Source organism: Anabrus simplex, chromosome 12 (genome assembly GCF_040414725.1).
Source record: "Anabrus simplex isolate iqAnaSimp1 chromosome 12, ASM4041472v1, whole genome shotgun sequence".
Classification (NCBI taxonomy): Eukaryota; Metazoa; Arthropoda; class Insecta; order Orthoptera; family Tettigoniidae; genus Anabrus; species Anabrus simplex.
This window is the reverse complement of record NC_090276.1, coordinates 45,372,545-45,385,074: the sequence shown is the minus strand read 5'-3', so window position 1 is coordinate 45,385,074 and position 12,530 is coordinate 45,372,545.

Below are 12,530 nucleotides of genomic sequence, written 5' to 3'. Positions count from 1 at the left end.
TCTTCTACTACCGTTTTTCCCATATATGTGGTGTTGCGGGTGCGACCTGTTCCGCACATGTAGATTTTGCCCTTTCTACGGCCGAATGCCCTTCCTAACCCCATTCCTATATGGAGGGATGTAATCACCATTGCGGGTTTCTGTGGTGGTTAGTAGTGTGGTGTGTTGGCACAAATACAGACACCCAGGTCCCGAGCCACAGGAATTAATTGAACGCGGATCTAACTCGGGACCTTGTGAACCGAAGGCAAGAACGCTGACAATTCAGCCTTTCATACCTATACCGACAATAAATCAGCGATGCTCTTCGTGTTATGTTAAGTAGATGGCGCAATCGGATTGGCGGAGAAAATGTTTCTTTTCACGAAAATGAGCTTGCTTTGTTATTTCCGTGTGCGCGATTCAAATTGACGAACTTGTATTTGCTACGCCAGTGCACAAGTAGCAAAGTGGGGATGGGGTTAAGAAAACGATTAGCTAAATGCTAATTGCATAAACATTAGGGGTCCGGCCCATCAGGACCCCTAGATTTTATGTTACTCACACTACGTTACGGAAGAGCGGCCAAGTCGGCACTTCCTAATAACAAAATAATAGATCGCATTCTAACCTATAATTATAACGACACCAAAGAATGTAAACCTCGTAAAGAGTTTTTTTAGTTTTAACGTGAGATACTTGGACCGATAACGAAAATGCTTAGTGTGGAGTTTCCTTCTGGACGGCTGTAACACCTGGACGTTCAGGAATAAACAGAAACAGACACAATTGAAGCATTCGGTATGCGGGCTTGGAGGAGAAAGAGGAAAATAAAACGGGTGAATGAAGTGAAGAATAGTACAGTACTGGAAAAATCGAGGAAAAAAGTGAAAAGAGAAATTGATAGAAAATATAATGATAGGGAAAAACACTTGCAATAACAGTTTTTGAAGGCACAGTGAATTGGGGAGGTGGGGGAGATGCTACGAAGGAGACGAATAACAACGTCGAAGGAACTGAAACGGGGAAGGTAAGAGAACTACCAAACAGTTGGCCTGGGACAGGAGAAAATGGAGACAAGTATGGTCTCAGAATCCTGCCAATAGGAAGAACAGCTGGTTTCTATGATGATGATGATGATGATGATGATGATGATGTATGGTATATAAGTTGTAAATTGGACTAAATGTCATTTGAAGATCAGAATTATATAGCCCTATTAAAGACTTGTTTATTTTTCCAAGGCGACTGTTGCCCTTTAACTGGGTATTACATTATCACATTTCTACGGTAGCATCATTCCCAGTCATATTGCTTGGATTTCTTGACCGGCTTCGGTATGTCTCATATCAAACAGTTCTTATGTTTACTTAATAATGCTGGGAGAGAAATCCTCTAGTTGGATTTGCGGGGAATTGAACAAAGTATTTGAGATTAAAAGGCCGACGCATGAGACGCTCATGCTGTCAAAAAATGAACAGAAAGTATTCCGAACGTGAAGTAATATTTCATTCACGGACGCACCTGTTCACCTCGTACTTTCACCTGAAAATCAGTCTTCATTTAAATAACTGCGAGTTCATGCCGACACGTCTCTTCAAGATTAAGTTGAGGACCTTCAATAAATAACTTTCACCGAATACTGTCCTGGACCGAATGTTCCCGTTGGAGGTCACCCACTGCTATAATAAGCAGCTTGTCACAACGAGTTAACAAACCTGCGCCGTAACAGGAGATTGAAACGCACATTTGAGATGGAATAGAAAGTAGCAGCGGAGCTGAGAAAGATAAAGAAGTGGAAGGTGACGCGTTCACAAGAAACGTAGAAGCCCACCATTATAAGTAGAGCCCGTATTTTTCTGCAGTAATAGGTTAGAATGTAATCTTACTGAAGCGAATAACAAGTATAGTCTAATCTGCACAACGGTTATGGTATGAGTTTCGCATAAACATTAGGGGTTCGGCCCATCAGAACCCCTAGATTTTATGTTACTCTCACTACATTACGGAAAGGAGGCCTAGTCGGCACTTCGTAATAACGAAATAATAGTTTCCATTCTAACCTTTTACTGCATAAACATCTGATGTATAATTATAAAGACACCAAAGAATGTAAACTTCGTGAATAGTTTTTTAGTTTTACATTGAGATACTTGGACCGATAACGAAAAATAGATAAAACTGAATTATACTGCCCTCAAGCGACCATTTGTTAAACCATGCATATCTGAGTAGGTAGAACTTAGTGTGAAATACTCGTTGGTCATTGAAAGTGATTAAACATTTTAGATTTACTTGCCTCTGAAAGTGTAAATCCTCAGCCTGTTTCCAGTCAGAACGGGTCAGGAATGGAATGAATGAAGCCCGTATCTAGCAGCGAAGATGGGAATTGTGCCGGCTGCCGAGGCCTGTAGCACTCATCTTGGGCAATGATTAATGACTCAGAGATGAAATGTGTTGATATTGGAGAGTGTTGCTGGAATGAAATATTACAGGGAAACCCGGCTTGTCCAGCACAAATCTCACATGGAGTGACCCACGGAACCCAGCAGTGAGAGGCCGACGCGCTGCCGCCTGAGTCACATTAATACACAACGAATAAAAATACAGTAATAAATAATGAGATGTTTCGTTCTTAAAAGGACATCATCGGATTCTGTCAAGTCACACTCAATGTTTTGAAATATTTGTTTATGTCTGTCCAAATATCTATAGTATGAATTTGAAATTTGGAAAATTTTCTCCACTTCAGCATTAAGAAAAGGAAAAAAAAGGAAGATTGTCGTTTTTAGGACATTTGAATCGAACGAATAATGAGAGGTTGACAAAAGAAAAATATTTAATAAAATGATAGAGTTAAACGTGCAACAAGCATGGTTTACACAGACATGTTCCGAGCTGTCAGTGGAGAGATGGCGTGGAAAGACATCAGTAGACGAATAAGTTTGAGTGGTGTCTTTAAAAGTAGGAAAGATCACAGTATGAAGATGAAGTTGGAATTGAAGAGGACAAATTGGGACAAATATTCGTTTATAGGAAGGGGAGTTAGGGAGTGGAATAACCTACCAAAGGAGATGTTACATAAATTTCCAATTTCTTTGCAATCATTTAAGAAAAGGCTAGGAAGACAACATGTACCTGGGCGACTGCCCTAAATGCTGATCAGTAGTGGTTGACATTGAATGATTTCAAAGAAGCAAACATTAATATAATAATTAATTTCGTGTGGCTATTTCTAGCCGAGTGCAACCCTTGTAAGGCAGACCCTCAGATGGGGGTGGGCAGCATCTGCCATTTGTATGTAACTGCGTGTAATTGTAGTGGAGGATAGTGTTATGTGTGGTGTGTGAGTTGCAGGGATGTTGGGGACAGCACAAACACTCAACCCCCGGGCCAATGGAATTAACCAATTAAGGTTAAAATCCCCGACACGGCCGGCAATCGAACCCGAAACCCTCTGAACCGAAGGCCAGTACGCTGACCATTCAGCCAACGAGTCGGTATACACATAATAGGAAGTTAGTTAGGGAAAAAATCAACAAATTAAAAAATGCACAGCAGTAAATTTGTAAGGATACAGGTGCAGGTCCTTTCTGATCATGTTTCGCCTCGACGATCCCTTATTTCCCACCGCACAGTTAAACGGCGTTGAGATTTCGTTGGACTTCGTTTCAGGCTTGCTTCACTCGAGCAATGTTTTCTGGTGTTCGAACTATTTTCGGATGGTTACGGTTTTTATTCGCCACAGAGCCCGTTTCATGTCATTTTGCCAGTGTAAGTTTTGCATTGCAGACTTTGCTGGAGATTTTGCCAAAACACTTCCAGTCTCAAACTCTTGTGTAAAGAGTTCCGCACAGGTTTTCCACGAATCGTGCTTTGTATAACACTCGACAATGAACACGCGTTGTTTTATTGTGAGCACCACTTGTGTTTCATTCAATTGGTCACTAAACCGTCTGCTCACTCACTCCCACTGCGCACGCGCAGACATGTGACAGCAGCCCATTGGTGCATCGAAATAACGGTTTCCAGCATTTCCTGTGATGGGCAGTTCTCCTGTTCATCAACAAGGGGCAATTCTGCGTCAGTCTTTTAAATATTTTCCTGACCTGTCTTATTTTGCCGACCAATCCTGTGTGCATTACATTCACAACATTTATCACGGGGACCAAAACGAAAGAAAAAACCCGAAGATCCTTAGCCTACCAAGGGACCTCTGCTCAGCCCGAAGGCCTGCAGATTATGTGGTGTCGTCTGGTCAGCACGATGTATTCTCCCCGCCTTCACTTTTTCTCAAGCCGGGCTGAGTGGCTCAGACGGTTAAGGCGCTGGCCTTCTAACCCCAACTTGGCAGGTTCGATCCTGGCTCAGTCCGGTGGTATTTGAAGGTGCTCAAATATGACAGCCCCGTGTCGGTAGATTTACTGGCACGTAAAAGAACTCCTGCGGGACTAAATTCCGGCACCTCGGCGTCTCCGAAGACCTTAAAAAGTAGTTAGTGGGACGTAAAACAAATAACATTATTATTATACTTTTTTCAACGTCAGATAGTTCCACAATTGTAATCACGTAGGCTGAGTGAACGTTGGACCAGCCCTCAGATCCAGGTAAAAATCTCTGACCTGGCCGGGAATTGAACCCGGGGCCTCCGGGTAAGAGGCAGACGCGCTATTCCTACACCGCGGGGCTCGCTATCACGGGGACCGTCTGGCCGAAAAATGGTAATTCTAATATTACCTCTTGTCACCACCTGTGGGTGGGTGACTCAGGCGAAGAATACACCCACGGTATACTCTGCCTGTGGTAAGAGGCGCCCAAGGAATGATTGAATTAGAACTATGTAACTACCTGTGATTAGTACCATCATGCGGGGAACACCATAGGTCGCCTTTACTTGCTAGTAGTACCACTATGTTAGGTACACAATAGATTTGTGATTAGTAGCAGCAGAGTGTGGTTCACTGTGGGTTTCCAGTACCTGTGATTAGTACCATTATGAGAAACACCACGGGTCTGGGCGTTGACTGTGATTAGTACACCTAGGTGAGGAACACCATGGGTTTGCGGTGTCTATGTGTGGCGCAATTATGTGGGAAACACCATAGGTCTTTGTTACCTGTGCGACGTACATTACTTCTGAGTATTACCATGATGTGTGGAACACCGTGAGTCTACGCTACTTTTGATTAGTACCGCAACGTGACGAATGCCATGGTTGTACTTTACTAGCGATAAGTACAATAATTATGAGGGACCATTGTCCTGGATTTTGATCCCCTTTAGACAACAAGCATCCTCGATTCAGGATTGTGCTTTAGAAGCAGTCGCTTGGTCAGTGATACTATTGTTTATGATAGTTTTTGGGTCAGATCCACTGATAGCTTTAAATTCATTCTTCATCGCTATTTTTATTCTGGTCAGTGGATGATTACTTTTAAATTGTGATTACATTTCGTACCATTAGGGGCCGATGACCTAGATGTTAGGCCCTTTCAAACAATCATCATCATCATCATCAACATCATCATCATCATCATCATCATCATCATCATCATCATCATCATCATCATACCTCTGTCACTTTCATGTTGTCAGAGCTAAGTGTAAGGCTGAGACAGCTCAATGTATATTACTAGAAATGGGTCGGTGTTTTAAATGTAACTTTTTAAAGGCCAAAAGTTAGCTGCTGAGAAACATTGTTATAGAAAAGAACAATCTTCTGATAATGTATTCATTAATAAAATACGGCAGTTCCATTATGATTTGTACGAATACTCGTAAAAACTCAACTTTCACTTTGCTCTGTCAAGGCTCATTTTATCACTACGACCGCAACAACGATGTCTTCATACTTCTTTTCTTGTGTGTCTTAAAAGCAATAATTAATACCGCTGTGAAGACCTCTGCTCAAGAAGCTTTCACACAGATTCTTATAATAATAATAAATAAACTAGCAGGATTTACTGCTCGTTACAAGAAGACAAATTTATGGCAAATCTGATGAACCCATTTATAGAAAGGCCATATATTTTCGCTTACGAAAACAATGGGGAAAGGGAAGAGGAAACATTTACTTCCGCAATTCATCATGAAATATTTCCTCTTCTCTTAATACAGAGACACCTTGGGGCAATCTGTGTTGGAAGGTCTGTATTATATTCCAGATCTTGAATTTTATCTGAAGCTCATCAGAACGTATGTGTCGATTGACGAAGCATTTTGCGTCATGCCTACTGCTCACGGTAAAATGTTTCGTAAAATTTGTTGTACAATTAATTTTATAAAAAGTTGGTGAAAACAAGTTGTGTTGCTCACGGTACAATTATTTTATAAAATCCGTGGAAACATCAGGATGGCCATCTATGAACTTACTTCTGAACTAAGATATGTATGTGCTGCCATCTATCGATAACATTTTAAACCAAGAATCAGCTGTTCAACTTCCTATGTTTTTGAGAGTATGGCTCCAACAAACAAAACTTGCTGCTTTAGCTGCAATTATATGTTGTACAGTGGTAAAAAGGAAGAAAAGAAATGCCAGGAAATGCTGGACCCGGGATTGGATCAAAAGAAGAGAAGAAGGTCCTTGGTCGAAAATTAGTTGAGGTTAGAAGACCAGTATTCATATAGGAATTCGCCGATTGTGTTTTTTGCCTCTCTTCTTGCATTTCTGTTGTGGTAAAGTGGCGATTTAACTTCGTACAAACAAGGATATTTCTGGTATTCGTCAGTAAAACACTAACAGCTTCCTTAGTCCACCCGGATCCTGCCATTTTAGAAAGACGTGTTTGTTTACAATCGAGCTTCGCAATATTCTCACGACGTAGCGCCAGCATCACCGTGATGTCAGCTTCACTGATTGGTTCGTTTCGTAAAACTAATTGTTCGGAATAGAACATGTCCTTTTTTATGAAAAGTTTTATCAAAGGTTTTATAAAACTTGAATTTGACCGTGAGCAACAAGCATAAGAATCTTCGTACATTCAGAAACGAACCGACCACCCGGGGTGAGCAGTATGCCATAATTTTTATAATTATAAATGCACAATAAGTGGTTGATATCGAAAGATAAATATTCATATTTTATTTTGGTATATACAGAATGTCAGTATTCAGGGATATGATAGGAAAGATTATTTGAGGCAAAAAACTTCATATGGGCATATGCCCTATTTGGAATATTTTCCGAGATAGGACATATTTAACGTACATTTGTTTTTGGGCTATCTATCTATGTGTTCTATCTCGATTTAGAATAGGACGTATATCCATATGCAGTTTTTTGCTTCAAATGGTCTTTCCTGTCATATCCCTGAATATTGAGAATTCCTCCTAGGACATTCTGTATATAACCGTTCTACTCTTGAAATACATACATTTGATAGCTGTTTTCTTACACTCAACGGGACAAATTAATGGCCTACGTTCGGTTCAATTTAATTTTTGACTGTTTATCTGTTCGTCATTTATGCAGTAGGAGTGCGTAAATCGTCATGTAAACAAACCTTCCTTCATAGCTGTACGGAAGCTTCGTTTTTCCTTACACGTAAGCATGGGAAGGTGAACAAAACAAAAATTGTTTTGATGGACTGCATATCCATATGTGACTGGGAGGCGTGACCAGTCTTGAGGGGAGAAGGTGGCTAGGAGGAGCGTTGTGGGATGCGAGGTTTTGTTCGCGCAGTGACGATGTAACAAATAAGTACAATCGTATTGATATATTTATCACTTGTGTTCCTAGTTATTGGGTATGTACTGGTCAGTATAAAATAAATAAATAAATAAATAAATAAATAAATAAATAAATAAATAAATAAATAAATAAATAATGATGTAAATTATGATAAGATCGAATCAAAGAAGTAAAATTAAATATACATACATTATAATATAATTAATAGACCGTTATGTCTTTCAGCGTTCAGTCTGCAAGCCTCTGTGAATTTACTAAACGTCGCCACAAACCTCTGTTTGCAGCTTGAGCTGTGGCCTCATTTAGTTCTATGCTTGTTATCTTTAAATCGTTAGAAACTGAGTCTAAGCATCGTCTTCTTGGTCTCCCTCTACTTCTCTTACCCTCCATAATAGAGTCCATTATTCTCCTAGGTAACCTATCCTCCATTCGCCTCATATGATCCCATCACCGAAGCCTGTTTATGCGTACAGCTTCATCCATCGAGTTCATTCTTAAATCACCCTTTATTTTTATCATTTCGAGTACCCTCCTGCCATTGTTCCCACCTGTTTGTACCAGCAAGCATTCTCGCTACTTTCATGTCTGTTACTTCTAACTTACGAATAAGATATCCTGAGTCCACCCAGCTTTCGCTCCCGTAAAGCAAATTTGGTCTGAAAACAGTCCAATATAAAGATAGTTTCGTCTGGGAGCTGACTTCCTTCTTAATCGCAAAATATAATAAGAGACAAATAGGTAATGAATAAAATTTAATAACACTTGAAAAAAATATCAAGAATTTAAACTTAATCTTCAACTAGGGCATCCGTGTGTAGTAGCATGAGGTTTAATTAGGATCCTTATTGTCTCCAAATAGTTCCTTTGAATGTTCGAACAGCATTTATTGCTCTGATACTTTCAGGTAGGAATTTCCACTCTTGGTAGGCAATTACTCTGAGTGAATTCTCGTAAATGGCATTGATATGGAAACGTAAAGCAAGGATGGAATTATTTCTAGACCTAAAGTTATGCCTGTGAAAGGATGAGAGGTATTCCAGCTACGAAGTACTATGTAGAGTTGTAGAAAATGGCTTCTAAGAAGGAAATAAAGTGTTTCCAGACCCATTGTCTTTTTCTACGTGTGAGGAATGCGTCATGCACGTTTGACCGTACCCAATAGCTACACCGTCCGGCTCCATGGCTAAATGATTAGCTTGCTGGCGTTTGGACACAGGAGTCCCGGCAGGATCGGAAATTTTAACCACAATTGGTTAATTTCGCTGACACGGGAGCTGGGTGTATGTGTCATCTTCATCATCATTTCATCCTCATCACGACGTGCAGGTCGCCCACTGGTGTCCTCGGACATTCCCGGTACTAAAAGACATATGTCATTTCATTTCGTAGCGACACCTTGAATGTATTTTTTCAGCTTCATTTGTCCGGTGTTAGGAGTGGATCTTAAATCGTATCGTTGGGTGGAGTATGTAAGCTTCGCGTAACGTTCTCTAAGTAGGCGATATTATCAGTGAACCAGTTTTCCCCTGAGGATTAAATGCACAGACTTGTTCATAGCAATCAATCCGCTTTATCTTCATGGTTACGACTGCGCGCTTAGCCTTGTGGTGTTGTCAGTTAATAAAATGCTACAAATTTTTTTTATCTTGAAAACATAAGGGTTTCAAATTGTGAGTCTTGAATAGCTCTTTCAAACTAAAAAGAGACAAATTCCGAAAATAACTTCCGTCCCTAAATGCAGTTGCGGAAAAACAGCCTAAAATCGCTTGTTTCTGACTCGTTTTCTTTTTGATTCTCTTCCTCGCCAAATTAAGTTAAATATTTCTGTCTGCAACTTGTTGCTTAGTTCAATACCCTCAAACAATTCTTTTTTGATTTTTGGAAAATGTCCACCCCAAGGACTTAAGTTAGCGCTCGTAGTGGTGCTTAAATGAAACAATTTATTGACTCACACTAGCGCTCGTAGTGGTAGTTAAATGAAACAATTTATTGACTCACACTAGCGCTCGTAGTGGTGTTTAAATGAAACAATTTATTGACTCACACTAGCGCTCGTAGTGGTGCTTAAATGAAACAATTTATTGACTCACACTAGCGCTCGTAGTGGTGCTTAAATGAAACAATTTATTGACTCACACTAGCGCTCGTAGTGGTAGAAAAAGGTACACTGCTAATCGAATGGACCGGATAATGATGATTAAGGAAAGGATTGTAATTTTTACAAATAAACAAAGAATATATTCTCATACTTTATTATGTTTTGTGTACCTAAAATTCGTAGCTCATATCCGTAAGATATTTCTAACAGTGAGTTGCTTGCCTGAAGGTCTAGAACTACGGTTTATTTTTAAATTTCACATATTATTTCTGTTATAAACACCATTTTTGCACAATATGCTTCTCTTTGAAAACTGTTGTAAAATATTTTACTTCTTCGCGGTTATTCCCACACTCTGTTTCCAAGTTAGAAGTTTGCGCTCTTTGTAGCCAGCTAAGTACTGTTTTCTGCTTAACAGGCTGACATCAGTGCTAACCAAGTTACAACACACGGTGATGTAATAGCGATCTACGTGCTAATGTGTAGTGTTAGACAACAGTTACAGTAGGTCAGATTACAGGAGCAGGACACTTCGCAGAAATCCTAAACTATTACTCACGTAAAACTCAGCCTAACTCTTCTCAAGCAGTGAAAACAGACTCCATAGCCTTTTATTTTTTAATATTAATATGGAGATGTTTTTGGCCTGGCGGTCTATCTATCAATTTCCTGACAACGTGGTAACCAGGCAACCTTACTACAATTCTAAATACCACCTTCAGCTAATTGAAATAATAGGGATAATGGTCGAAGCTCGCGGTACCATACCTCGTCACTTCATCGCCAGATGGAAGCGCTTCCAACTTCCAATGAAGCTCACCCCCGAAATCGCGACCCTCGTCCTCCGAGGCTCCATCAAGATCCTGAGACACCACCTCTACAGCTAATTTTGAATTGTCTTTAATTAACAGATATATACAAAAAAAATGATATGTTTTACCTTGTTCATAACGGCAGCCTGTAAATACAGAAGGTCTTTCCAAAATAAATGGAAATTATATAAGTCGTCATCTTTTTCCTTACCTTATTACCGTGTGTCGTTACACTGCCTTCTTCCGCGTGGTTCAGCAGCCTGTTGCGATTTAGTTCTATCCATCCCGCTGCGTTTTTCTACAATTCTGAAATACATTGGTCGCCTTCCGTAAACCGTGGTGTTATAACCAAATGTGTGGTTACGGGTTAAAAACAAGCAGGAATCGTGAACGCCACTATTGCGAGTACCTCGAATGAACCCGTAAAACCAGTACAGATACGAAGAATATGTACTGTACCTTACAACAGGAGCTGCACACACAGACCAAGAACAGGTATTGTATAGACTAAAAACTGCACGTTTCGTGGCAAGCCTTGCAGTAGCTCACCAGGCAGGGTCTCGGTGGGAGTTGTGATAGTGGGCGGTGATAGTGGTTGTACTGCCAACGAGGACACTGTAATAAACTGACAATAGCAGGTTATTATCCTGTGAAGTTCGATAACATCGCCATGGAACTGATGAATGCCTGTCAGAAGTGAATCCTCGATTGATTACGTGGAAAATATTTCATACGTTGGCGCAACGCTGGTAGATTCGGGTTGATTTCCACGTTGTCTGGAACGCAGTGATTGATTTTCCAATTAAAATATTTTGGAAACGCAGGGAAGGTACGTTTTCATACGAGAATGTGACGGTAGCAACCAGTGATTTTAACGGATGGACCTACTCATGTTTTTCTCGTTCCCTGAGACCTGTTGTCCATAAGCTTTCGTGTAAGCTTTCTTGAAACTTCAAGAGTGCTTTTGCAATGCACAATGCACCAACTATTAATTTCTCATGAAGATTTGTTAACTGTTTTAGGCAAAAAGTTGAGAAATATGCAAAAATCTATTTATAAACCAACGTCTAAAATATGTATTAATTTCCCTGTCTCAGATTTACTATTTTGTCATGAAACATACAGTTTCAGCAGATATGACTATTAGCACAAAATGTGCAATTCCTCAAGTTTAATCAAGACTAGAAAGCGGATTTTTGGGTAACAATAACTTAGAATGAAAGTATTGTCTACTCTGCACAACAGTTATGCTATGAGATGTGCATAAACATTAAGGGTATTGCCTATCGAAAACCCCTAGAATTTATGTTACCCTTGCTACATTACTGAAGAGCGGACCAGTGGACACTTCCCAATAACCAAATTACTTTGCACTGCCTAAAAATCCTATGTATACTCATAGCCATATGAATACATTTGTAACATTTCTTTACAGTCATAACATCCAAACAACTCTTTAAACTCTTTGTCAGCCGTCATTTGTGTGCTGGTCAATCCACGGATGCGGTATTTCAGCATTCAAGAAACAGACACTGAATGGAGAAAGCATTCCACCCATTTCCGCACTTCATAAATTTAACATGGTCATTAACACTAATTTATGCAAGTGAAGAGGAAAGAAAGCGCTCACCATGAAGAGAAGTTTTGTTCACAGAATTGCGTCCCCGTGTATACTTTATATCAACTCTCATAACATCCATTAGAATGATATAGAAGAAAGTATCAGTACAAAACTGTTAAATCCGTTCACATGAAACTGATTTCGGTAACGTGTCACTTGGGGCGACACGATTCTTTCCTCTCTGAATGTAATGATCACTTTTAGTTATTCGTAAAGAATAACCGTTTCCAAAATTATGAGGAGTAAAATCGTGGGCAATCGAGACATGCAGGATGATCGTCTTCGTCCATAAGATCGCAACATAAACGACGATACGGCTCTCCAAGA